The sequence below is a fragment of the Cibotium barometz genome, chromosome 5 (assembly GCF_041138505.1).
Source record: "Cibotium barometz isolate CiBa-2024 chromosome 5, ASM4113850v1, whole genome shotgun sequence".
NCBI lineage: Eukaryota > Viridiplantae > Streptophyta > Polypodiopsida > Cyatheales > Cibotiaceae > Cibotium > Cibotium barometz.
Genome location: NC_141050.1, coordinates 27390714 through 27417493, shown reverse-complemented (window position 1 = coordinate 27417493; position 26780 = coordinate 27390714). Strand labels below are relative to the sequence as shown.

Below are 26780 nucleotides of genomic sequence, written 5' to 3'. Positions count from 1 at the left end.
ATGTATGATGTATGTGTGTGTGTGTGTGTATGTATGTGTGTGTGTGTGTGTGTGTGTGTGTGTGTACACACACACACACACACATACATACACACATACATACATACATACACATACACATACACACACACACACATACATACACACATACATACATACATATATATATGTGTGTGTGTGTGTGTGTGTGTGTATGTGTGTGTGTGTGTGTGTGTGTGTGTGTGTGTGTGTATATATAAAAAGAGAGAGAGAGAGAGTTTTTATGAACATCATACAACATTTTCACTTGTTTGAAAGAGTGGGTAAAGGAAGATCAAGGATGGTACAATTGACAAAAACATTTAAAAAATTTCCTTCAAATAAAGGTATGAATTGGCTAATCTTTAATCATGATTCTTATGGGTGGCAGAAATGGCAATAATATATATATATATTTTTTATTTTTAATGGTCGATTTTTCCTGCATATTTTCTAGAATAATATAACCTTTGGAATAAAGAGTGCTCATGTTACTTTTCACTGCATGATCTCTACAATGTTATATCCTTTGGAATAAAGAATAAATCCCCCCCCTCTCTCTCTCTCTCTCTCTCTCTCTCTCTCTCTCTCTCTACAATGATATAACCTTTGGAATAAAGAGTCCTTGCCTTAAATTTTTAGTGCATGATCTCCACAATGAGATAGCCTTTGGAATAAACAGTGCTCTTCTCTCTCTCTCTCTCTCTCTCTCTCTCTCTCTCTCTCTCTCTCTCTCTCTCTCTCTCTCTCTCTCTCTCTCTGTTCTCGGTCTCCCTCTCTCATCATCTTTTGTGCTCTGTGCCTCTTTCCATATCCCGCTACCATCTCACTGTGGCTCTTACCCGAGCTCTTCTCTTAAACCCCTAACCACCATGATGTCTAGCTCCATAACAACAGCGTGTCAATGCTGAAAGATGCCATCTCCACATTTTTATCATGTGAAGATCCTAGCGGGGCAGCACAACAGTATTCAACCCTCAAACATGCCATCTCCACAATTTTATCTAAGATGAAGGTATGGATGAAAGACAAGAAACATAATGATAAGGTGATTTTGAATCACATGAAGGAGAATCTAGAAGTATAGTCGTTGGGGGACAAAATCAATGAAGAAGCGGCATTCAAAGAAGGGGGCAAAATCAATGGATTCAAAGAAGGAGATGTTTATTGGTGGAATTTGAAATTAAGTACTGCATGTGTATGGCTACATACTCGACAATGAAGAAATCGTCCTTCAATGTACGTATGGCTACATAATCGACAATGAAGAAACTGTCCTTTGACATGAGCTTGGAAAATAGGTGCCAGAAAAATATGAATAGAACCATAGTGTTGGGGTCGTACTATTACATAGTTGAAATTGAAATAAAGAAGACTCATTACTTACTACATAATTTTTAAATGAATACACATGTAATGAGATTTGTGTGACTCCATATGTGTATTAATGAATGATTTTCACATATATACTAATAGGTTACCACTTCGTGAATCAATGTGTGTTTGTGTCTTCTTATCTTCTTGTCCTTACAGTGAATTAGCTTTATCTTTATCTTCGTCTTCTTCTTCAAAGTAGCAGTCCTTCTCATGATTCTTCATCTAGCTCCTCCTATGACTCCATGTTGGCACATCTTTTGCTACCTTTTTTGTTATTGACAGGAGTATATTCATATTGTTTTGTAACTCTTCTATTTTGATGATGTTTGAATATGATTCATGGTTCTCCCTGTTATGTTGCATGCCATTGCCTTGCTTCCTTCAAGAACTTTGAGAAATCTTTTAGTTCTTTCATTGCTTTATCAAGCTTTCTAAGCCCATGCTTTGTGCTAACTTTGCAAATGGTCTTGGCAACAACTGTTGCATACACATATGAAATGTCCTTTGCCTATGCCCTTACTCATGACCTCTTCCACACCTGTGATATTGACAATCTTTCTTGCAAGGGTCCTTTTCACCACAATACTAAGACCTTTCTCCCATTATTATTAAAAATTGACGATCATGTGAGAGCTAAGTTATCATTGTGCATGGCTTCTCTTGCTTATGGTGCCAAGAATACTGCATATTGCTCCTCTCTCCTAGTTGAGGTATAGGATCCTTCTGTAGGTTTTCACAATCTTAATAATTAATTCCTTGGCATGGTAAGTTGAATCCCATACTAACTCTACAACTAGAGGTGCTGAGTGTTGGGATGCCTCCTTTACTAGCTACCCTGATTGTGGAGACAGCGATTGTCCGATGAGTCGAAGCAAGTATTGTGCTCCACTGCAGTGAGCTCATTAAACCATTCTAGCGTTTGGTTGTGGAGTAGGTTGATAGCATAATTGAGTTGATGTGTGGTTAGCATGGTTGTGGTGTCATAGTAGACCATCGTGGAAGAGCTTGGGAGCTGTTGTTGCATGTTTTATTTTCAGGGGTTGACATCATTTTCGAGGTGGATATCTGCTACTGCTGTAAGTGCCTTGGATATTCCACCACGATCATAAAGTTTCCTAATCAGTTCTATGTGTGTCTTGGTTTCATGGGACGAGTGTGCCAAGTGTTGGCCGACCAATAGCCATCAATATGCAAAGGTGGGTTAGCACACACATAGAGGTAGAATGTGACTAGATACATTGACCAAGTTCTAAAGAGCGTAATGAAACACATAGTTAAAGACTCTCATTTACAAAACACACATGTAGAAGCAAGAGCAAGAGCATTGTTTTAACAAGAACAAAAGTATCATTAGGCTAGAGAGCCTATATGACTCACCAAGTAATAGTTCAAGATAAGTCAAAGCTAGACCTTATACTTTGCCTAATTTAGAGTAAGCCAAAGAAGTACAAAGAATGCAATTGAGACTATAGCATTGTTGTTATGGTTGTGTAAACTTAATACCGCAACATATAAACTCCCCGATTGTGTAAAGAACTCTCCCAAGCTCATGGGTGGCTTGATAAAGAAGCGAGCCTATGGTTGGGAGGTAAGTCTGCTACTATTGGTTTCTTTCTATGTGTTCTATACATATACATGTGTGTGCTTTGGATGCCGAATGATTGTGGGTCATAGTAGGGATTTCACACAGCACACTAATCACAAATGCACATATGTAAAATACCATAAGTTCGGGCACTTGACAACAAGGTGCATTGTGGGGCCATTTAAAGACCTTAACCCTATAACTAGGTCCACCAAGTTGTTTTGAAATAGTAGGGGAATCTTTATAATATAACTTAATCTTGTTCTCCCCTTACGAAAAGGCAAGCGGACATGTGTACATGTCCAACAATAATGTTCTCATAGAGTGTGTATAGAAGTTTTAATTGCTCATAGACGGTTGGGAAGGCCCCCCTTGTTGGCAAATTGAAGGCCATCAATGGCATTAAGATTATCGTGGATCACTTTTCTGAATAAAAATTACACATTGCCTTAAAAGAGTGAATTGATGACATGTGATACCTAGACAGTGTTCGAAAAAAGTATTTTTCCAACTAGTAAAGGTGATGTTGAAGAAAAGAAATCAAGATTTAGCACTAAAATTTAGAGGAATATCGTGATTATAATTAAATTGTACAATCTTTGTTCCTTAAAAATAAAGGCAATGCCAAATTTCAATCAATTTTATGTGGGGAAAACACACTACAAACCAAGTTTTTTTGAGCATTTCCTAGAGATAAAGGAGAGAAAAAGTGAGCTTGCTTGCCCAAAAATTATTTTCATAGAACCTTATATGAATCCTTTTCACCATGGGTTTGAAGAGGAACTTTTATACTTTCACTAGAATATAACCAAAACTCGAAAATTTTGAGGAAGTTGTTTTCTTTCATGCTCACACTCTTCCAACTGCTGGTTAAAGTGAACCTAGGGTAAAGTAATCTCTTCACAAGGCGGATTATTAAAATAATAAAAAATCTCACACATCTACAAATGCATATGTCCCACACTTCCCTTCTATATCACGAGTCTTAGGTTTGGTTCACAAAGGGCAGACAAACATCTTCGCGGAGAGGCGTTCGCCAAAAAAAAAAAAAAAGAAGACCGCCGTGTGGCCACCGAGTAGGGGCGGCTGTCCGTCGCTTACAGCCTGGGTGTGGGTGGTTCCAGAACCTTCGTCAACTTTCTATGGAGGACACAAGCATGTCAGGCCGCACAACAACAACTAGAGGTGCTTGTTTTCCCTCGACACTCACGTCTGGTAAGTAAAACATTTCGCTGCTCGCATTTCTTTAAAAATTCCGTTCTGTTCTCGTCATTTTAAGAGCTCTGCATACTGGCACAGAATGCTGTGGTGTGGTCTCCCTTTCCATCACCATCAAGCTTGGGCATGACAGTGATCTGCCGGTCGCCCTTTACACCTCCCCATGGCCATTGCTTATACCTTCCTACATAAATTTGCACCCACTCTTTTTGGAAGAAGCGATGCACCAAATTAGCCCACTTAGGTGGACCAAGATTTATACATAAATCTGCACCCACTCTTGACAAGAGTGAGGATGTTACAGCACGTTCCAAATTTAAGCAGGATAGAGATGATGGGTGTGGTAGAAACATTCTTTTAACCACGGTAGCTATACAGCTGGGGTCCCTTTTGGTCTTTGTGTGGTTAGGTAATGGATGCAGTTTTATGAAGCCTTTTTTGGCAGGCAGGCTGCCATGTGGAGATGAGCCCTTTTGGTGGGTGGCTTGGGAGTATTCAAGATATGGAGTTGAGTACTTGTGAGTGGCTTTGCTTGGTCTATTAATGAACAAAAACAGAATGTGTGTGTAGGTGTCCTAGTTCTCTATCTATGTACACTTTGTGTATTTTATTGTCTATCTATCTATCTACACGAGAGAGAGAGAGAGAGAGAGAGAGAGAGAGAGAGAGAAAGATATATTAACGTCTACGAGAGGCCAAAGTCGGCCTATGAGACAAAAAATAATACAACTGTGTTCTTCCGGTCATCGGAAGAAAAGAAACAAAAGAAAAAGTGTGCATGTGTCTGGATACAACTGTGAATCATCATGGATCGGTGGAGCCCATATACAAACAATGTAAGGGGGGGCGGGGATGTGGATGGAGTGCTAAGGCAAGATGCATCTCTATATGCTGAAGGGGTAGTACAAGCATGCTATATGCAGATCTATGTCTAACTCCATCCAGTGCCATAAGAGGGATATAAGATATCATACATCGCCGATGCTGAGGCTGTGAATGGCATGAACATGTACCCTGAGTCTGAGTGAAAGCGAGCTAGCCTCTCCTGTGTCTCCATGTGGTGTCTCATTCGGATAGCTGCTATCTCTCGGTGACGGAGTCGGGGTGCTCTATGTCCAATCTGTCTAGGTCTCCTCCTGGCTCTCAATTCCTCTGCTCTCTGTGCGGTCACCCCACTTGGTACATCAGCTGGCACTGGCATAGCTCTCTGGAAGAAATCTGTGAGCTGGGACTGTCTCCCACCCCTAGTGGGAGCGGGTGTCTGGAGGAGTCTCTCTCGAGAACTATGAAGCTCTAGTAGTAGTATGCCAAGTTGTCGCTGGTCCGAGGCCTCCATCAACTGATGTAGTGAAGAGTGCTCCTCACACAATCCTGCATATCTATCTTTGACCCCCTGGTGGGCTCTACATCTACATACAAAGTGATCCTCCGTCTCCACCTCCTTGCTGCACAATCTGCATATCCGCTCAGCTCTGGGAACCCGTGCCGCTCTCCCAGCCTCTATCTCTAGCTGATGTGATGAGACTCGTAGCTGTCCAATAGCAACGCGAGAGCTGTGTGGCATGTATGCATCCATGTACTGCGGTCGATGTATAAACCCATCCCCTGAGATGCTCATAAAGTGGTCTCTGTAATACAGCATCTTCGGTGGTAGTGGGCTCTCTGGTGCTGTCCATGTCTCCTGTATGTAGTGCTGCCATATGTCCTGTCTCATCACTCTGTTCCTCTCATTGAGAGAGAGGTAACCCCGTGGAGTAGACTGATCATACTGAAAAGGTGGCAACCGCTCAATGTCTATCCCATGATGTGAGAACCACTGTAGCATGTGTGCATACCAAGATCCAGTGTGTCCAGCCTCGGCCAGGTGTCTGGATGCCTCAAAAGCTCGACGGGATAATCTCTCCGTGGGCATCTCCCTCATCCTGTATATAAAGGAGATCGTCTGGAACAATGCCTCCACTACCATAGGTGGTGCAGCAAACTCAGCTCGAACAATGTCGTGCGGGACGGATGGTTTGTTGCGTATCATCCTTGAGAGCATCAAGATCTGTGGTCTCTCCAGCTGTACCCATGTGGAGGCTGCAAGCCCTGGTGCCCAAACCGCTGCTACATACATCAAGGCTAGTGTCACTAATGTATCAAAGAGCCACCCCTTCGTGCGGGGTTCCTGAAAATGTGCCTGATGACACTGACGCTCAAGGCTAGCAAGAGCTGCATCCCCCGGGTCACTCTGTCTCGGACTGCCTGAGCCATGGAGAAGCGTCCAGCTGAGCTAGTAAATGTGATGCCAAGGTAAACATAAGAGCTCACCACCTCGACCCGCCCTCCTACTAATGTGAGAGTAGTGTGGCTCCTGAATGCGGGTGAAGTGTGGAAGATCATAACCTTGGTTTTCCCAAGGTTCACTGTGAGCCCTTGCTGTGTGCAGAAGTCATCAAGAGCCACAAGGTGTCTTTGAAGCCCAACCTGCGTGTCGGATACCAAGACGATGTCATCAGCATAAAGCATAACATGGACAATAATACCTGATAGCTCAACCCCAGAGCCTCCTCCTTGTGTGATGTAATCGACCACCTCATCAATATAGAGCCCAAAGAGCGTGGGGGAGAGCGGGCATCCCTGCTTCACACCAATGGTCCTAGCAATTGTGTCGGACAAGCCTCCTGGGCATCGGACTCTCCCGAAGACCTGCTCATATAGCCTGTATATGCCCCACATCATGTTTGAAGGTATGCCTAGTGTCTGTAGTCACCGAAAGAGGCGCTCTCTGGGCACAATATCAAATGCCTTGCGGAAATCCACAAAGCAACAATAGAGCCGTTGCCTCCGTGCCTTGGCCTGATCAATCAGGCACCTCAATGTAAAAATGTGGTCGATGGTCAAGAAGGCTCGACGGAAGCCTGCCTGGCCTGCTGCTCTCAATCCCCCAACCTCTGCATGAGTGCTCAGCTCCGCCTCCAAAACTGCCCCGTATAGTTTGGCCAATATATGGCCAATCATGATGGTCGTGTAGTTCCCGGGGTCTAGTACATCTCCTGCTTTATGGATCGGCACAATAGTGTGCATCGTCCACTTAGCTGGAAACCCCTCTGACAGAGCTCTGTTGAAGAGATGAGCAAGAAATGGTGCCAATGTATCAATAGCATAGATGAGATGCTCTCCCTGTAATCCTGTATGATCTGTCGCCCGTCCATGTTGGAGTCGGCATATGGCCCTCCTAACCATAGGTGGGGTGAAGAAGGTGGAGACTGTGGAGCATGGCTCCTCCAAGCAGCAGCAGCATCTCTGCTCATGAGCATGTGATGTGTGTCCCAGTACTGAGCCTCCTCATAAGCTCGCCGCTTACGGCGGCGGGTGAGAGTATGCATCCTCCTGCCTGCCTGTCTCTGGGTGATCTCCCCGCGAGCCCTCTGCACTCGGAGACTGCGGTAAAGGTTTCTGCACTCATTATCATACCATCGGTTTTGGGGCATGCTCCCAGATGTAGGTGGCCGTCCTGTCTGTATGTGGTATGGGAAACTCCTCGCGGCTACGGAGTGCGGTACATGTGAGAGCTGGGAGGTGAGCATGGCCATGGTGCCGATGGATCTAAGGCAAATAGCTGATCATGAACATGATAGTCGTACACCTCGGCTAGGTCCTGAGTGAAGTGCAAAATAGTGCGTGGTGGCTGTATGATGGGTGAGTGGGTCTCCAATAAGCTCTTGAAAGTGAGGGATAGGTATGTATGATCCGCCCCAATGGGGCATGGTGGTACGGTGAAGTGAGACACCATATTTGTTGCCTCCCGGGATCCCATCACATAATCCACTGTACTACTGCTGCCTCCCACTGGAAAGCAAGTCAACCCACCTGAATCTGGCCACTGAGTCATCCCGTTATAAATAACGAGATGGTGTTGGGCCCCAAGCTCCAACAAATGTTGCCCATATCCAGTGCTGTCAGCTCCTCCATCAGCGGAGATCCGAGTGGTCCCTGTATCCTCTGTAGCTAGCGGCTCTAGTCTCAAGGGATCCTCAAAGTCATAGATATCGCACTGTCTGCTCTGAGTCCGTGCATTGAAGTCCCCCATCAAGAAGACTTCTCCCAGTGTCGAATAGTGTAAGATCTCCTCAGATAAGAGAGAGTATGGAGACTCACTAGCCTCTCCTCCACCCGGCTCCTCGGTGGTGGCAAACCGCGACCCCTTCGGAGGAAAGTTGCAAAGGGCGATATAAATCCATCTTGTCTCCGGGAGGCATAAGCTAATCCACATGTATCTCGCCTCCGAGTCTCGTGCTACGACTCGAACATGCTCATGTAACCCATGTCTGAAAAGCACTGCAATACCTCCTGAACCTCGGGAGGTGGCCTGTCTCATCCCCTGTCGGTGAGCTGACTCCCACTGATAACCCTCAACCCGTGGTAAGCCCCTCTCCGGGCTCTCATGTGTCTATGTCATCAAGATGATATCCCGGCCCTCCATCACCTCCTCAAGTCTCCCTGGATGTGTCCATAGGACTCCATTACAGTTCCAGATTGCTGTGTGTATCTCTTTGTCTGCATGTTGTTTCCTCCGTCTCATAGGCGAGATGGCGCTATTCGACCCTCTTCCCATCAATGTAGATGTGACCATCCCTATAATGTGCCTTCTTCCCTTCTTTGCGTGCTGCCTTGATCTTCGGCATGCATAATCTTCTGTGCTCCAGTTGCATCCATGTGAGGTCATCATCGAAGTAGATGGGGTCCCCTGGCAAGCTCCTCAAGATAGCGCGTCTTCTCATAAAGCTCATCCTACTCTCCTCGTCCGGGAACTGTAGCACTAAGGCCTTGCCTTTGGTGGAGTCCTTTGGGGTTGTCCTCCATACTCTAGTGAATGGAGCGGCTCATCCTCCTTTAGTCCTAGCTTGGTACATAGGTTCCGCCCGTCAATCTCGGGCGTGGAGGTAGTGCTCTCTGGTATCCCTGTGACTCGGATGTTGAGGCGCCGGATCCGTCGCATCTTCTCTTCATCAAGAGTAGACTGCATCATGTGTACATCTTCTTGTACCTCCTTCTTGATCTTCTTCTTCATCACTTGTACATCTTCTTGCACCTCCTTTTTGATGTTCTTCTTCATCATTTCTACCCATCCTTCGCGGGCCGCCTCCATTTTCCCCTCGATTGTGTGGGTGAGGGTTTTGGTGATCTCTTCTTTGATTGCCTCTTTGTCCACCTCAAGAGTCTCTCCTTCCTCCCGTGGACGATCGCGTAAGGATGCCACTTCGCCCTTCAAAAGGTTGATTTCCTCCTGCATGGCGAGCTTTTCCTTCTCCCACTCCTCTTGCATGGTAAGCTTCTCTTCCTTCCATATTTCCGCTTCGGCCTCCAGCTTCCCCATGCGCGTCAATAAGTCCTTCTTGATGGCGGTGATGGTGCTGTCCAATGTCTTCTTCTGGTCCTTGATAAGATCCCTAAGGATATGATCAAGCTGGCTGATTTTGTCATCTACAGACCCTCCCATTGTAGAGGGAGGGAATGTTTGAAAGGAGCAGGTAAATATGTGGGAGAGAAAGAGAAGAAATGGATGAAATTCAAGTCCCCATTATGTTGCTGCCTTGGGGGCCTGAGCAAGGGTTGGTGGGGAAAACGGCGCGAAGCGAATCGGTGACAGAGAAGAGAGACGGGCTACACACAGAGGGGGCGAATGCAGGTGAAAAAGGGCGCGAAGCGAATCGGTGACAGAGAAGAGAGACGGGCTACACACAGAGGGGGCGAATGCAGGCGAACAGTGACAGAGAGGCCTGACGAAAGAGAGGGGCTACACACAGAGGGGGCGAATGCAGGCGAACAGGTGTGATGGAGAGAGAGAGAGAGAGAGAGAGAGAGAGAGAGAGAGAGAGAGAGAGATGGGGGGCGCAGGCAGGCAGCGGGAGGGGAGAGCAAAGAGCGAAGGGAGCAGCGGGAGGGGTGGGCACAGAGCGAAGCGGGAGGGGTGGGCGCAACGGGGGAGAGGTTATTAACGAGAGAGAGAGAGAGAGAGAGAGAGAGAGAGAGAGAGAGAGAGAGAGAGAGATTTATTAACGTCTTCCAAAAGACCGAACTCGGCCCATGAGACAAATCAGTGTACTTGTGTGGGGTATCCTCTGTCATCCCAACAAAATGAAAAAGTACTGAACTAAAAAAAAAGCTGAATCCAGAGGGGGGACCACAGACACAGATTACTACATTTTTGATAGAAGATGATTCAAAGTGTTTGTAAGTACGTTACCTAGATGTTAACAATAGTCAATAAATAAAATAACAACCAAAGGGTGAGATTGAATATTTGCTTCCCACTCTGATTGAATATTTGCTCACCTCTAATTCTCACTAAGGGTGTAAATTCTTCAAGGAGATTTGTTAGTTCAACATCTCTAAGTGGATTTGACTCTATTGTTTCTTCTTTACTCTCATCTCTTAACAAAGAGCTATCCTTTTCTACACTCATTTAGGGCTTCCTTGGTCCTGCATTCCTTTCAACTTTGCTCACATGTGCAACCAAGTTTCTAGTTTTCTCTATCATGTTCTTGAAGTGTGTAGTTGTACATCATGGTTATCCATCCCACTCCCAGCCCCTACACAGCAGGGAATTACTCTCCAGAGAGCAGATACACTCAGATCCCACAGGAGACAGAGGACACCTGGCTTTCGGACACCACGCCTATACCAGAGAGAGATGACAGAGATCAGAGCTCAGTTTCACAGGGAGGGTGCGGAGCGACTGGCTCGCTTCAGAGCAGACCCAGGCATGTTCTTCAGGGAGCTGTGGACACCCCCTTCATTGATGTATACCATTTTATACCCCTAGTATGGTACAGGATGGAGCTAGCTAGGTTGCATATCATGATTGTATACTCCATGCATATAGCTTTGCATTCTCCTAGTAGTAGAGCTCCATCCCCTCCCCCCCACTCATTGTACTTATTGCACACATGTGATCTTTCTTGAAGGACCACCATAGTGTGTGGGGTGCTTACTTGGTGGGGGCATCTAGCCCTGCCTTAGTCAATCTGTCTTGGCAGATCTCGTGTGGGCTGGCAGTCAGGTGGGGCTTGCTGGTGAGGGCCAAAAAAGTCTGATATAGATGGCTGTACGCCGCTTGGTAATGATGTGTGTGTGTGTGTGTGAGAGAGAGAGAGAGAGAGAGAGAGAGAGAGAGAGAGGCTACAATGTTGAGCTTGATTTTTTCCATGCTTACAGTTAAGTTGCTAGCAAGATCACAACAGCAGGAGAAAAGGGAACTGCTTGAGCAGCTCTAAGGAAAAGCATAGGAAGCTCTGTAGAAGCAGTGAATTGTCAAAACAAAAGTATGGCATCCATTTCAAAAGCAATGACTGGATTGTGCAAGGATTATGCAATGTCCTCGAAGGGCAAGGGTAAGTAACAAAATACTATATCTCTTTCAAGATTGTTTAGAGCAATGGCTGCTGTGCAATCTGAAAATGTATGTTGTTTTGCATGTTGCTTGAAGGCACACACATCACCTGCCTTTTGATATCCTCAGCCAAAAAGCCTCATCGTAGTCCTTCAGATGGTCTACGTTGAAGTGAAGCTCACTCTACCCATTCTTAGTGGGTGCTATGCAGAAAGAAACTCTTAACTTGGTGCCCATAGAATCAAAGGAAGCTCTTCGAATGAACTTGATGGGCATAACTGAAGGGATTATGGTGCTTTTTAACATTTCTTCCTTGACCTTCTTGCACACTATGCACTGCTACCCAACATCTCTACATAGCCATGGTCGAGAAGGAAGCCTTTCTACAGTCTCCATAATAGGAAGAATGTCTCCATGTCCATATGTAAAAGCATGACATTGTTCTCCATCATGAGATAATAGTGTTCTTAGCTTGCAATAATAATAGTCATTTCTAAAAAGTTACTTTTTGTGGGTTTTTTTAAGGCAAGCTAAGATTCATTTACATTTTAGAAAAACATTTTTTAAAAGGCTAAGACTCTAGAAAGCATGCCGTTAGGGGTGATTCTCCGATCCAACCCCTGGAGGAGAGTTGTATGAAAGAGATTTGTATGCATGGGCATGTGTAATTCCCCGGTTGGGTGTGAGTGCTATTTGGACACTGTCTTGTAAATTATTAACACTCTTAACACTTTATGAAATGGAAACAACACAAAACAAGACAATGCTGAAAATGAAACTTTGCACAATGACACCACATCGGGGTTGGAATTGGGCCGATCATTCCCTCAATACCAAGTATATTATCGGAGTATTTTGGTTTTTACAATGTTCCACGGGCTCTTAAGCTAGATTTGCCATGAACAATGAAGTTATGGCACTGGAGGTCACTCTTGGGCACAAAACCAAGCAGCCAGCAGCGTCGCAGAAGATTTTTTGTCGCCTAAACATCAATGGACACCATGATCATGGGCACCGCCCACAGGTACAAACATGCACTATGGAGGCAGCTCAAAACAGGTTGGCCAGCAGCATGGGCTGATCAGGGGTAGCACAAGGAGGTGGTACAACAGTCGTACAACTGCCGGCTAATGATGTGTCAGCCGTATAGGACGCCGTAATGGAGCAGCCGGAAAACAGGCATGCATAGGTGAAGCAAGGTGCCCTTGGTTTTGCAAATGGATGAGTGTAGCCTCTTGTATGAGTGAAAACGATGGAGAGCTTGTGTGCAAGGAAATGTCAAAATACGTAGCGAAGATGATAACAAAATCTGAGACCACAAGAGCAAGTAGAGAGTGCAGAAAATAGACATCACAAGAGAAGGAGAGAGATAGGCGTGTAACTCTTCTCTATACACAAGATCCCGCAATGAAAAGATGATACAAAGAAGTGGGGAGCCATGGGGCCATTTTAAATGGCCCCATGAGTGCAGTCGGCTAGTAGAAGGGCAGTCGACAGCATGCTGAAGTCACCCGACCAGCATTTACTCCAGTCGGCCAGCATGCATACACGTGTGAAGTCGGCCTGCTCCAGTCGGCCAGCAGCCAGTAGTCGGCCAGCATCAGGACCTTCCTGCCAGCACAAGTCAGCCTCCCACACCATGAAAAAATGGGGAAAAAATACGGGGAGTGAGGAAAAATGAGAAAACACCTATAAAGGGCGGGCACACCCACAACAGAGGCCCTGGTGTCTGATAAAGACAGGAGATGACTTCTAACACCCCCTCTCAGCTCCTGGCTGTGAAATCAACCCTAGGGAGCTGGAGTGCCGCCTGAGCGTAGCCTGAGGTAGAGACTTCGTGAAGAGGTCCGCTGCATTGTCCTCCGTCGAACAATAAAGTAGCAAGATGTCACCAGCCAAGATCTTCTCACGTACAAAGTGATACTGTATCTCTATGTGCTTGGTCCGGGCATGGAAGACCGGGTTCCGAGCAATAGCTATACAACACTGGTTATCACACTGGATGACTGTGGGCTCCTTCTGTGGAAACCCAATCTCACTTAGCAGCCTCCGCAGCCACACAACCTCGCAAGCAGCCCGGTACTCTGCCTCTGTCGAAGAGAGGGCAATAGTTGGCTGCCTCTTACTGCTCCAAGAAACTGCTCTTGAGCCGAGGGTAAAATTGTAACCTGAAGTAGATATCCTCCCCAATCTGAGTCACTTCAACCTTGGAGTCTGACTCCATCCCCTCCTGTGTAAAAGAGTCCTAGATCCTTCGTACTCTGCAGATACTGCAAGATCCGCAATCCTGTGCCCAATGAGACTTCAATGGCGTCTGCATAAAAGAGCTCAACAGCCCCACGGAGAAGCTCAAGTCCAATCTGGTGTTCAGCAACTAGATCAATGAACCAACCAACTTCCGATACTGCGAGGCATCAACTGGCTCACAAGGATCATTAACTGTTAACTTGGTGTTTGGGTCCATCGGCGAAGTAATAGGCTTGCAGTTCTCCATCCCAAAGGCCTCAAGCAACTCATGAACATACCGTTGCTGAGAGACAAAAAACCCCCTCTGGGTCTGCGAGATCTCCAATCCCAAAAAGAAGTGGAGTAAGCCTAAGTCGGTCATCTCAAACTCCTTTGACAAGGCAACCTTCGTCACGCCAATGTGCTCCACATGACCGCCGGTGAGAATGAGATCATCCACATAAAGGTGTCAAAATACGCAGCGGAAATGATAACCAAACTTGAGACCACAAGAGCAAGTAGAGTGCAGAAAATAGATAGCACAAAAGAAGGAGAAAGATAGGCGTATAACTCTTCTCTATACAATGAATACAATGTGGGGGCAATGGGGCCTATTTATATGGCCCCATGAGTGCAGTCGGCCAATAGATGGACACCCGACTGGACTTGAAATGCCCACGACCTGAAAATACAGCAGTCGGCCAGCATATCAAAGTCGGCCATCACTCGTGTGCAGTCGGCCAGCAGAGCAGGGAGCAACTGGGACTGCCTGTGACCAGTCGGCCAGCATCTGGTACAGCCAACAGGTCCTACATTGCCTCCCACACCTTGGAAAAATAGGGAAAAATGGGAAAAAAATACGGGGAGTGAGGAAAAATGATTAAACACCAATACAGGGCGGGCACACACACAACAGAGGCCCTGGTGTCTGATAAAGACAGGAGATGACTTCTAACACCCCCTCTGAGCTTGTGGCTGTGAAATCAATCCAAGGGAGCTGGACTGCCGCCTGAGCGTAGCCTGAGGTAGAGACTTCGTGAAGAGGTCCACCGCATTGTCCTCCGTCGAACAATAAAGTAGCAAGATGTCACCAGCCAAGATCTTCTCACGTACAAAGCGATACCGTATCTCTATGTGCTTTGTCCGGGCATGGAGGACCGGGTTCTGAGCAATAGCTATACAACTCTGGTTATCGCACTGGATGACTGTGGGCTCCTTCTGTGGAAACCCTGTTAGAAGTCATCTCCTGTCTAGATTTATACACCAGGGCCTTTGTTGTGGGTGTGCCCGCCCTTATGAGGTGTTTTCCCATTTTTCCCCACTCTCCGTATTTTTCCCCTATTTTTCCCCATTTTTCTGAGGCTTGGGAGGGCTGCCAGATGATGCCGGGAGCACCCCAGTGTTGGCCGACTGGATCTTGATCAGTCGTGGGCTTCAGGGCTGCTGGCCGACTGCCTTTTACCAGTCGTGGGCATCAGATAGCTGGCCGACTGCATTTATGCAGTCGTGGACCTCTTTCTTCAGTCGTGGACACTTTTAGTGCTGGCCGACTGCCATTCCAGGGAGGTATATATAGGTCCTCAGCCCCCATGCCTTATTTGTATCATATCTCGGGATCTTCTTGTGTATATAGAGCAGAGTTACACGCCTACATCTCTCTCTCTCTTGTGCTGTTTTTCTGCCTGCGTTTTTGCTCTTGTGTTCCCAGATTTGGTCATCATCTCCGCTGCGTATTCTGACATGGTATCAGAGCCTAGGCTCTAGATAGGTCTTGGGATTTGTGTGAGCAAGAGGGGGACTGTTTTGTGGCTGATTGGTGGACTGTTTTGGGCTGATCGGGAAGAGGAGAAGCAAGAGGAAGGCGGGCTGATTTGCTGGACAGCCACTTGCAGGTATTAGTTCTTCTTTGTTCCCACCCACCCACCCTTTTCAGAGTACATCCCCGCTATGGCAGATTTGTTTGAGATGGCCGAGAGACATGTGAAGATCCCGACACTCCCCACGTTCCCGGTGGACCGTCAGTTGGACGGGAGCAACTACGGCATATGGAAGGTGATGATGGAATCCGTTCTGGAGTCCTACGATCTCGCCGATTTCGTCGTTGTTGGTGTTCCACGGCCGAAAGTAGAGGAAGGGGAGTTACCGTCAACCCGAAAGGACCGGGAGGCCCAGACGCAGATATGGGATCGCGTCAACGCCAAGGTCCGTTCGTTTATTTTCCTGGGAAGGTGGAGTGGAGAATGGAGTCTACAGGCTTTCAGCACTCTCTCTCCCAGGTCCTCAGGATTGTGATGAGTGGCAGTCTGGTAATGGCTACTCAAGTGTGGATACGCTGCAGGTGCGGGCTTTCCGAGACCAGGTGGTGGATAGCTTGCCAGTAGATGGCAGCAGTTGGCAGGAACTTTCCAGTACTGATGCTGGTAGTTCTTGTGTTCGTGAGTCAGAGGAAGCTGAACAGGTCACTTATGCTCTGATGTCTCGTAGTGTTCGGGACATAGAACTTCCAGTAGTTGAGGATGTTCTTTCCACGGGGACCTTTCGGAAAGCCAGGCAGGTGACAGGTGCTTACTTGCAGAAGGAGGTGGTTTCTCCAGGCTTAGCGATTCCGGATTCAAAGGGGGTGGTTGACAGGTTTCAGAAGGCCTTGCGCGGTCTTCAGAAGGTTTCCAGGACTTGCTTGTGCACCGTAACAGGTGTTGATCCTTGTGAGCAGTGTGATGTCTCTGTGATTCAGAAGCTGTATGGTTCATTGATCTGGTTGATGGACACCGGATTGGACGGGAGCTTCCTGATGAGGCAGTTGAGCTCTTGGTTGCAGATGTCTCTTTGTGCGGCAGGATTGCGTTTCCTGTGGTTTCTGCGACATGCGAAGGATCATGGACTCTTGTACACAGGAGGGGGATTGCTGGATGGAGTCCGACTCCGCGGTTGGAGTGACTCGGTTTGGGGAGGAGATTCGGACACGAGGGGATCTACTTATGGCCCAGGAGCAGTTTTACGGAGCAGGAGGAGGTTGCATGGCAGGTGGAACCCACGGTCATCCAGAGGCACTTTGTTCGTGAACAGATTGTTGCTGATGACATCTTGCTGGAGTTCTGTTCGACGGAGGACAGTACGGTGGACCTCTTCACGAAGTCGCTCTCAGGATTTGCTCAGGCGGCACCCCAGCTCCCAGTGGTTGGTTTCACAGCCAGGAGCTGAGAGGGGGTGTTAGAAGTCATCTCCTGTCTAGATTTATACACCAGGGCCTTTGTTGTGGGTGTGCCCGCCCTTATGAGGTGTTTTCCCATTTTTCCCCACTCTCCGTATTTTTCCCCTATTTTTTCCCATTTTTCTGAGGCTTGGGAGGGCTGCCAGATGATGCCGGGAGCACCCCAGTGCTGGCCGACTGGATCTTGATCAGTCGTGGGCTTCAAGGCTGCTGGCCGACTGCCTTTTACCAGTCGTGGGCATCAGATAGCTGGCCGACTGGCCGACTGCATTTATGCAGTCGTGGACCTCTTTCTTCAGTCGTGGACACTTTTAGTGCTGGCCGACTGCCCTTCCAGGGAGGTATATATAGGTCCTCAGCCCCCATGCCTTATTTGTATCATATCTCGGGATCTTCTTGTGTATATAGAGCAGAGTTACACGCCTACATCTCTCTCTCTCTCTTGTGCTGTTTTTCTGCCTGCGTTTTTGCTCGTGTTCCCAGATTTGGTCATCATCTCCGCTGCGTATTCTGACAACCCAATCTCGCCTAGCAGCCTCTGCAACCACACAACCTCGCAAGCAGCACCACAAGCAGCCCGGTACTCTGCCTCTGTCGAAGATAGGGCAATAGTTGGCTGCCTCTTACTGATCCAAGAAACTGCTCCTGAGCCGAGGGTAAAACTGTAACCTGAAGTAGATCTCCTCGTGTCTGGATCTCCTCCCCAATCTGAGTCACTCCAACCTTGGAGTTTGACTCCATCCCCTCCTGTGTAAAAGATGTCAGAATACGCAGCGGGGATGATGACCAGATCTGGGAACACGACCAAAAACGCATGCAGAAAAAACAGCACAAGAGAGAGAGAGAATTAGGTGTGTAACTCTGCTCTGATATACACAAGAAAATCCTGGTATGATACAAATAGTGGTATGGGGGTGGGGGCCTATTTATATGCCCCCACGTGCAGTCGGCTGCCTACAGCAGGCCGACTGGCCCTGAGAACTCCACGACCAGACACATCTCCAGTCGGCCAGATCAACAGCAGTCAGCCACCTCCCAGATGCAGTTGTGGACCAGTTCAGCAGTCGGCCAGCACATGGGCTGCCTCCCAAGCCACAGAAAAATGGGAAAAAATAGGGGAAAAATGCGGAGAGTGGGGAAAAATGATAAAACACCTCATAAGGGCGGGCACACCCACAACAAAGGCCCTGGTGTATAAAACTGGACAGGAGATGACTTCTAACACCCCCTCTCAGCTCCTGGACCAACCACAGGGAGCTGGGGTGCCGCCCGAGCAAATCTGAAAGAGCGACTTCGTGTGAAGAGGTCCACCGTACTGTCCTCCGTCGAACAGAACTCTAGCAAGATGTCATCAGCAACGATCTGTTCACGAACAAAGTGCCTCTGGATGACCATGGGTTCCTCCAGTGGAAGCCCAAACCTGCAATGTAACCTCCTGCTACTCCGTAAAACTGCTCTTGGGCCATAAGTAGATCTCCTCGTGTCCGGATCTCCTCCCCAAACTGAGTCACTCCAACCATGGAGTTGGACTCCATCCAACAATCCCCCTCCTGTGTACAAGAGTCCATGATCCTTCGCATGCCGCAGAAACCACAGGAAACACAATCCTGCCTCCCAAAGAGTCATCTGCAACCATGAGCTCAACTGCCTCATCAGGAAGCTCCCGTCCAATCTGGTGTCCATCATCCAGATCAATGAACCATACAGCTTCTGAGTCAAAAAGACATCACACCGCTCACAAGGATCAACACTTGTTACGGTGCACAAACAAGTCCTGGAAACCGGATGAAACCTGTCAACCACCCCCTCTGAATCCAGAACCGCAAAGCCTGGAGAAACCACCTCCTTCTGCAAGTAAGCACCTGTCACCTGCCTGGCTTTCCGAAAGGTCCCCGTGGAAAGAACATCCTCATCTACTGGAGGTTCTATGTCGCGAACACTACGAGACATCAGAGCATAAGTGACCTGTTCAGCTTCCTCTGACTGACGAACACAAGAACTACCAACATCAGTACTGGAAAGTTCCTGCCAACTGCTGCCATCTACTGGCAAGCTATCCACCACCTGGTCTCGAAAAGCTCTCACTTGCAGCGTATCCACAGTTAAGTGGCTATTACCAAACTGCCACTCATCACAAACCTGAGGACCTGGGAGAGAGAGTGTTGAAAGCCTCTAAACTCCATTCTCCACTCCACCTTCCCAAACCACTTGGCCTGTTGCTTTGTCCCGGAGAGCAACAAAATGCTCATCAAACTCCACCCGTACGCCAGTCTTGCAAACCTGATGCACTGACAACAGATGAAAACCAAGTGCCGGAACATACAACACCTGGGAGGAATGCTTCCCCCCTCTGCCATCGGGAACTATCTCCATCTTGCCCTCACTGTGAACTGGGATAGTGGACGTATCCCCAGTAAGAATATGACCAGAAAGCCTGCAGAGATCCTGTAAACCGGAACGGGAAGGAGTCATGTGCCTGGAAGCACCACTATCGAGAATCCACTCCCGAGTATCCGTTGCGGAGAGTCCTCCAATCTCCTCCCTGCCTGAAGAAAATGAAACATCGGTATCCATCACCTCCAGGTGCACAAAAGCCGGAGTCTTCATGATTGCTGCTGAGGAATCTTCACCCTTCTCGGTCTTCCGCTTGGGACACTGCCTCCAATAGTGGCCTTTCTCGCCACAATCATTACAGGTCCTCTCTGCCTTCAGTTTCTCGCGGTCAGCGTCGGACTTCTTCTCAGCCGATGAAGCCTTCCCTTTGCCCGAGTTACGGCCTTTCGACCGTTGGCCAGTAAAGGCCTCCGAACCTCCACCCTGAGGAGGGTTCGTGAATCGTTCCTCCTGGTCCAGGACCATGGGCACAAGCTCCTCCCATGTGATGGTGCTGAGCCTGCCACTGGTAATCAAAGACGAGTAAAATGCTGAGTACGAAGAGGGCAAGTGTGACAACAACGTTATGGCCATGTCCTCTGACGATATCTCCTTCCGAGCCTGAAGAACTTCCTGCTGAAGAGCCTGCAGCTTGTTAATATGCTCCCGCATCGTCGACGACTTTGCAGGGTTCATAACCCGCATCTGCACTTCCAAGGAGATCCTCGTCATGGGCGATACCCTGTTGTAAAGAGAGGCCAAATGCTGCCATATACCTCTGGCCAGCGTCATATGCTTTACATGATTGATTACCTGCGGTGTGCAGTTGAGGAAAATAAACGAACGGACCCTGGCGTTGACACGATCCCACATCTGTGTCTGGGCCTCCCGGTCCTTTCGGGTTGACGGTAACTCCCCTTCCTCTACTTCCGGCCGTGGAACACCAACAACGACGAAATCAGCGAGGTCGTAAGACTCCAGAACAGATTCCATCATAACCTTCCATATGCCGTAGTTGCTCCCATCCAGCTCATGGTCCACCGGGAACGTGGGGAGTGTCGGGATCTTCACATGTCTCTCGGCCATCTCAAACAGATCTGCCATAGCGGGGATGTACTCTGAAAAGGGTGGGTGGGTGGGAACAAAGAAGAACTAAAACCTGCAAGTGGCTGTCCAGCAAATCAGCCCGCCTTCCTCTTGCTTCTCCTCTTCCCGAACAGTCCAAAACAGTCCACCAATCAGCCACAAAACAGTCCCCCTCTTGCTCACACAAATCCCAAGACCTATCTAGAGCCTAGGGCTCTGATACCATGTCAGAATACGCAGCGGAGATGACCACCAGATCTGGGAACACAAGAGCAAAAACGCATGCAGAAAAAACAGCAGAAGAGAGAGAGAGAAGTAGGCGTGTAACTCTGCTCTAATATACACAAGAAAATCCTGGTATGATACAAATAGTGGTATGGGGGTGGGGGCCTATTTATATGCCCCCACATGTGCAATCGGCTGCCTACAACAGGCCGACTGGCCCTGAGAACTCCACAACCAGACACATCTCCAGTCGGCCAGATCAACAGCAGTCGGCCACCTCCCAGATGCAGTCGTGGACCAGTTCAGCAGTCGGCCAGCACATGGGCTGCCTCCCCCAGCACATGGGCTGCCTCCCAAGCCACAGAAAAATGGAAAAAAAATAGGGGAAAAATGCGGAGAGTGGGGAAAAATGATAAAACACCTCATAAGGGCGGGCACATCCACAACAAAGGCCCTGGTGTATAAAACTGGACAGGAGATGACTTCTAACAAAAGAGTCCTAGATCCTTCGTACTTTGCATATACTGCAAGATCCGCAATCCTGCGTCCCAATGAGACTTCAATGGCGTCTGCATAAAAGAGCTCAACAGCCCCACAGAGAAGCTCAAGTCCAATCTGGTGTTCAGCAACCAGATCAATGAACCAACCAACTTCCGATACTACGAGGCATCAACTGGCTCACAAGGATCATTAACGGTTAACTTTGTGTTTGGGTCCATCGGCGAAGTAATAGGCTTGCAGTTCTCCATCCCAAAGGCCTCAAGCAACTCATGAACATACCGTTGCTGAGAGACAAAAAACCCCCTCTGGGTCTGCCAGATCTCCAATCCCAAAAAGAAGTGGAGTAAGCCTAAGTCGGTCATCTCAAACTCCTTTGACAAGGCAGCCTTCGTCACGCTAATGTGCTCCACATGACCGCCGGTGAGAATGAGATAATCCACATAAAGGATGATAATCGTAACCATGCCGCGTTCCCAAAAGAGATACAGGTTAGGAGCTGCAACCGATCTCTGAAATCCAGTCCGAACAAAGAAGGAATCAGTCTTCTGATTCCAAGCCCTGGGAGCTTGCATAAGACCATACAAGGCCTTACGTAACCTGTAAACCATCCCTTCTGATCTTGGAACAACAAAGCCTGGAGGCTGCTCAACATACACCTCCTCTTGTAGGTCACCATTAAGGAACGCAGATTTTACATCCATTTGATACACGGGCCACCTCTGAGAAGAAGCAAGGGCAAGAACAGTCCGAATCGTGGACGTCTGTGCTGTTGGTGCAAAGGTATCCTCGTAGTCGATGCCTGGCCGCCGCTGAGCATAACCTTTAGCCACAAGTCTGGCTTAATGACTGACCGTTTTGACGGCCTTGGTACCAACTCCCATGTGTTGTTCTCCTCGATGGCATCAAGTTCCACCTGCATGGCTTTCCTCCAAGTATCCCGTGAGAGGGCTTCCTTGACGGAAGTGGGCTCCTTGTCCCGCATAATACGAGACATTAGAGCATAGTTTACCTGAAGAAGCTCCGTTGTATTGCTTTTGTCTCGGACTCTGTGTGATCTTCGAGGGCCGTCCTTAGTGGTCCACTCGGAGGGTAGCTCGAGTGGACCACTCGGCGGGTAGCTCCGTGACACCTGTGACCTGACTCCCGAAGGGTGTCCAACAACCACCTAGGTACTCGAACATATCGTGGAGCCTCCTGCTGTTGCGGGGGCTCTACTCCAGCTGCGGGTTCAACCTCTTGTGTTGACTGAGGGTGATCAACTGGAGCAATGGTCTGGGAATCATCATCAGACTCTTCTGGATCTCCAAGAAGTGGCGACTCCTCGACAGTGGATACTGGAACATGCTCATCAAAGACCACATCCCGGCTGACATCAATCTCATTCCTATCTGGATCATACAATCTGTATCCCTTGGAAAGAGAATTATACCCTACGAATATAAGCTTGCGGGACTTGGAGTCAAGCTTCCCCTCTGCTTCTTCAGAATATGTACATACGCATCACTCCCAAAAACACGGAAGTGCGAGACATTAGGTTTCTTGCCAAAGTATGCCTCAAACGGAGTCATATTAGGTACTGAAGTCGTTGGAGACCGGTTGAGGGTATGGACAGCCGTTGCCACAGCCTCTCCACAGCCTCTCCCCAAAGTGGACGAGGAAGATCACGATGCTCCAGCATGGTCCTCGCCATCTCCACCACAGTCCTGTTTTTGCGTTCTACAACTCCATTCTCTGAAGGCGATCCGGTATTGGCCAGTTCCCTCTTGATGCCATGGTCTGCACAAAATCTGAGAAATATAGTCGAGGAGAATTCACCCCCTTTGTCAGCCCTGAGAGTCTTTACTTGCAATCCAGACTCTTTCTCCACCATCACGTGCCAATCCTTGAACTGTGCAAAAGCTTGGTCCTTCTGTGAAAGAAAGTAGACCCACGTGAATTTGGTACAGTCATCAACAAGCAGCATAAAATAGAGAGATCCTCCCAATGATGGTGTCTGCTGAGGTCCACACAAGTCAGTGTGAATCAACTCCAACGGTTTCGAAGCCCGCCTGGAAGCCTGCTTCGGAAAGGATTCCTTGTGCTGCTTACCACGTATGCAAGAACTGCAACGTCCTTGCCTACTGCCAACATCTGGCAAGCCAACCACCATCTGGGCTCAGAAAGCTCGCCACAATGCGTCCACATTTAAGTGGCCAAAACGAAACTACCACAGATATTCGACTTGAAAACCTGTCAATGAGGAGAGTGCAGAGAGTTTGTAGATACCATTCTCCACACCGCCTTCCCAAACAACCTGGCCAGTCTCACGGTCCCGTAGAGCAATTGAATGCTCCTCAAATTCCACCCGAAAGCCAGTCTTGCATACTTCATGCACTGACAGAAGATGAAAACCCAGAGCAGGGACATAAAGAACACGGGAAGCATGCTTGCCCCCCTTGTCGTCGGGAATAATCTCCATCCGGCCCTCATTGTGTATCGGAATAGTGGAGTTGTCGCCAATAAAAATGCGACCTGACTACCGTTTCAAATCCAAAAAGAAGTCACGGGACGGAGTCATGTGCCTGGAAGCACCATTGTCAAGAATCCATTCCCGGGTATCCTTCGCGGTGCAGCCAATTGCCTCCTCGCTCGAAGACGAAGCATCGGAGTCCATCATCTCTAAGTGCACAAATGCAGGAGTCTTTGCAGCTGAGGCTGAAGAATTAGCACTCTTCCCAATCCGCTTAGGACACTTCCTCCAATAGTGGCCTTTCTTGCCACAATCATTGCAGGATCGTTCGGCCTTCAGCTTCTCTCGTTCTGTGTCGGGCTTCTTCTCAGAAGACTTCTCCGGTGAAGTCTTCCCTTTGCCCTTGTTGTTATTCCGGCCTTTCGAACGTTGGCCAGTTAAGGCCTCCGAACCTCCGCTGTGAGGAGGGTTCGTGAAACGTTCCTCCTGGTCCAAGACCATGGGCACAAGCTCCTCCCAAGTAATGGTGCTGAGCCTGCCACTCGTAATCAAAGAGGAGTAGAAAGCGGAATACTGAGCAGGCAAGTGGGACAGCAAAGTAATGGCCATGTCTTCAGATGATATCTCCTTCCCAGCCTGGAGGACTTCCTTCTTCCAGCTTGTTAATGTGCTCACGCATCGTCGATGACTTTGCAGGGTTCATAACCCGCATCTGCACTTCCAAGGAGATCCTCTTCATGGGTGATACCCTGTTATAAAGAGAAGCCAAGTGCTGCCATATGCCTCTGGCCAGCGTCATGTGCTTTACGTGATTGATTGCTTGTGGTGTGCAATTGAGGAAAATAAATGACCGGACCCTGGCGTTGACACGATCCCACATCTGTGCCTGTGCCTCTCAGTCCTTCTTCATCGACAGTAACTCCCCTTCCTCTACTTCCGGCCTTGGAACCCCAATAACGATGAAATCAGCAAGGTCATATGACTCCAGCACAGACTCCATCACCTTCCAAATGCCGTAATTGTTCCCGTCCAACTGACGGTCTACTGGGAACGTGGGGAGAGTCGAGATCTTCACATGCTTCTCAGCCATCTCTAACAAATCTGCCATCGCGGGGATGTAACTGAAAAGGGTGGGTGGGTGGGGAAAAAAAACTCTAAACTTGCAAGTGGCTGTCCAGCACTTTAGCCCGCCTTCCTCTTGCAACTTCTCTTCCCGAACAGTCCAAACAGTCCACCAATCAGCAACGTAACTATCCCCCTCTTGCTGAGAAAACTCCCAAGATCTATCAAGAGCCTAGGGCTTTGATACCATGTCAAAATACGCAGCGGAAATGATAACCAAACTTGAGACCACAAGAGCAAGTAGAGTGCAGAAAATAGACACAACAAAAGGAGAGAGATAGGCGTATAACTCTTCTCTATACACAAGATCCCGAGGAAAATTGAATGAATACAATGTGGGGGCAATGGGGCCTATTTATATGGCCCCATGAGTGCAGTCGGCCAGTAGATGGACAGCCGACTGGACCTGAAATGCCCACGACCTGAAAATACAGTAGTCGGCCAGCATATCAAAGTCGGCCATCACTCGTGTGCAGTCGGCCAGCAGGCAGGGAGCAACTGGGACTGCCTGTGACCAGTCGGCCAGCATCCGGTACAGCCGACAGGTCCTACACTGCCTCCCACACCCTGGAAAAATAGGGAAAAATGGGGAAAAAATACGGGGAGTGAGGAAAAATGATAAAACACCAGGGCAGGCACACCCACAACAGAGGCCCTGGTGTCTGATAAAGACAGGAGATGACTTCTATCAAAAGGATGATAATCGTAACCATGCCGCGTTCCCGAAAGAGATACAGGTTGGGATCTGCAACCGATCTCTAAAAACCAGTCCGAACAAAGAAGGAAACAATCTTTTGATTCCAAGCCCTGGGAGCCTGTTTAAGACCATACAAGGCCTTACGTAACCTGTAAACCATCCCTTCTGATCCTGGAACAACAAAGCCTGGAGGCTGCTCAACATACACCTCCTCCTGTAGGTCACCATTAAGGAACGCAGATTTTACATCCATTTGATACACTGGCCACCTCTGAGAAGAAGCAAGGGCAGAACGGTCCGAATCGTGGTCATCCGTGCTGTCGGTGCAAAGGTATCCTCGTAGTCGATGCCTGGCCGCTGAGCATAACCTTTAGCCACAAGTCTGGCTTTGTGTTTATTCACCGACCCATCTGACGCATATTTGGTCTTAAAGACCCATTTGACCGTTACGACGGCCTCGATACCAACTCCCATGTTTTGTTCTTCTCGATGGCATCAAGTTCCACCTGCATGGCTTTCCTCCAAGTATCCTGTGAAAGGGCTTCCTTAACGGAAGTGGGCTCCTTGTCCCGCATAATACGAGACATCAAAGCATAGTTTACCTGAAGAAGCTCCGCTGTATTGCTGTTGTCACGGACTCTGTGCAATCTTCGGGGGCCATCCTCTGTGGTCCACTCGGAGGGTAACTCTGTGACACCTGACTCCCGAAGGGTGTCCAACAACCACCTGGGTACTCGAACAGATTGTGGAACCTCCTGCCGTTGCAGGGGCTCTACTCCAGCTGCGGGCTCAACCTCCTGTATTGACTGAGGTTGATCAACCAGAACAATGGTCTGGGAATCATCATCAGACTCTTCTGGATCTCCAAGAAGTGGTGGCTCCTCGACAGTGGATACTAGAACATGCTCATCAAAAACCACATCCCGGTTGACAACAATCTCATTCCTATCTGGATCATACAATCTATATCCCTTGGAAAGAGAATTATACCCCACAAATATAAGCTTGTGGGATTTGGAGTCAAGCTTCCCCCTCCGTTTCTTCGGAATATATGTACATACGCATCACTCCCAAAAACACGGAAGTGCGAGACATTAGGTTTCCTGCCAAAGAATGCCTCAAACGGAGTCATATTAGGTACTGAAGTCGTTGGAGACCGGTTGAGGGTATGGACAGCCGTTGCCACAGCCTCTCCCCAAAGTGGGCGAGGAAGATCACGATGCTCCAGCATGGTCCTCGCCATCTCCACCACAATCCTGTTTTTGCGTTCTACAACTCCATTCTCTGAAGGCGATCCTGTATTGGCCAGTTCCCTCT

General features: G+C 48.2%; 1 long non-coding RNA gene across 1 annotated transcript in view; it reads left to right on the top strand.

Annotated features, from left to right (window-relative positions):
- Positions 1-4058: 4058 nt before the first annotated feature.
- The window catches only part of LOC147638307 (uncharacterized), a 71461-nt gene continuing 48739 nt past the window's right edge, over positions 4059-26780 (top strand). Inside the window, exons 1-3 of the long non-coding RNA XR_015265837.1 lie at positions 4059-4195; positions 4648-4716; positions 11399-11574. This is a non-coding gene — a long non-coding RNA (uncharacterized LOC147638307). The remainder of the gene's footprint in view (positions 4196-4647; positions 4717-11398; positions 11575-26780) is intronic.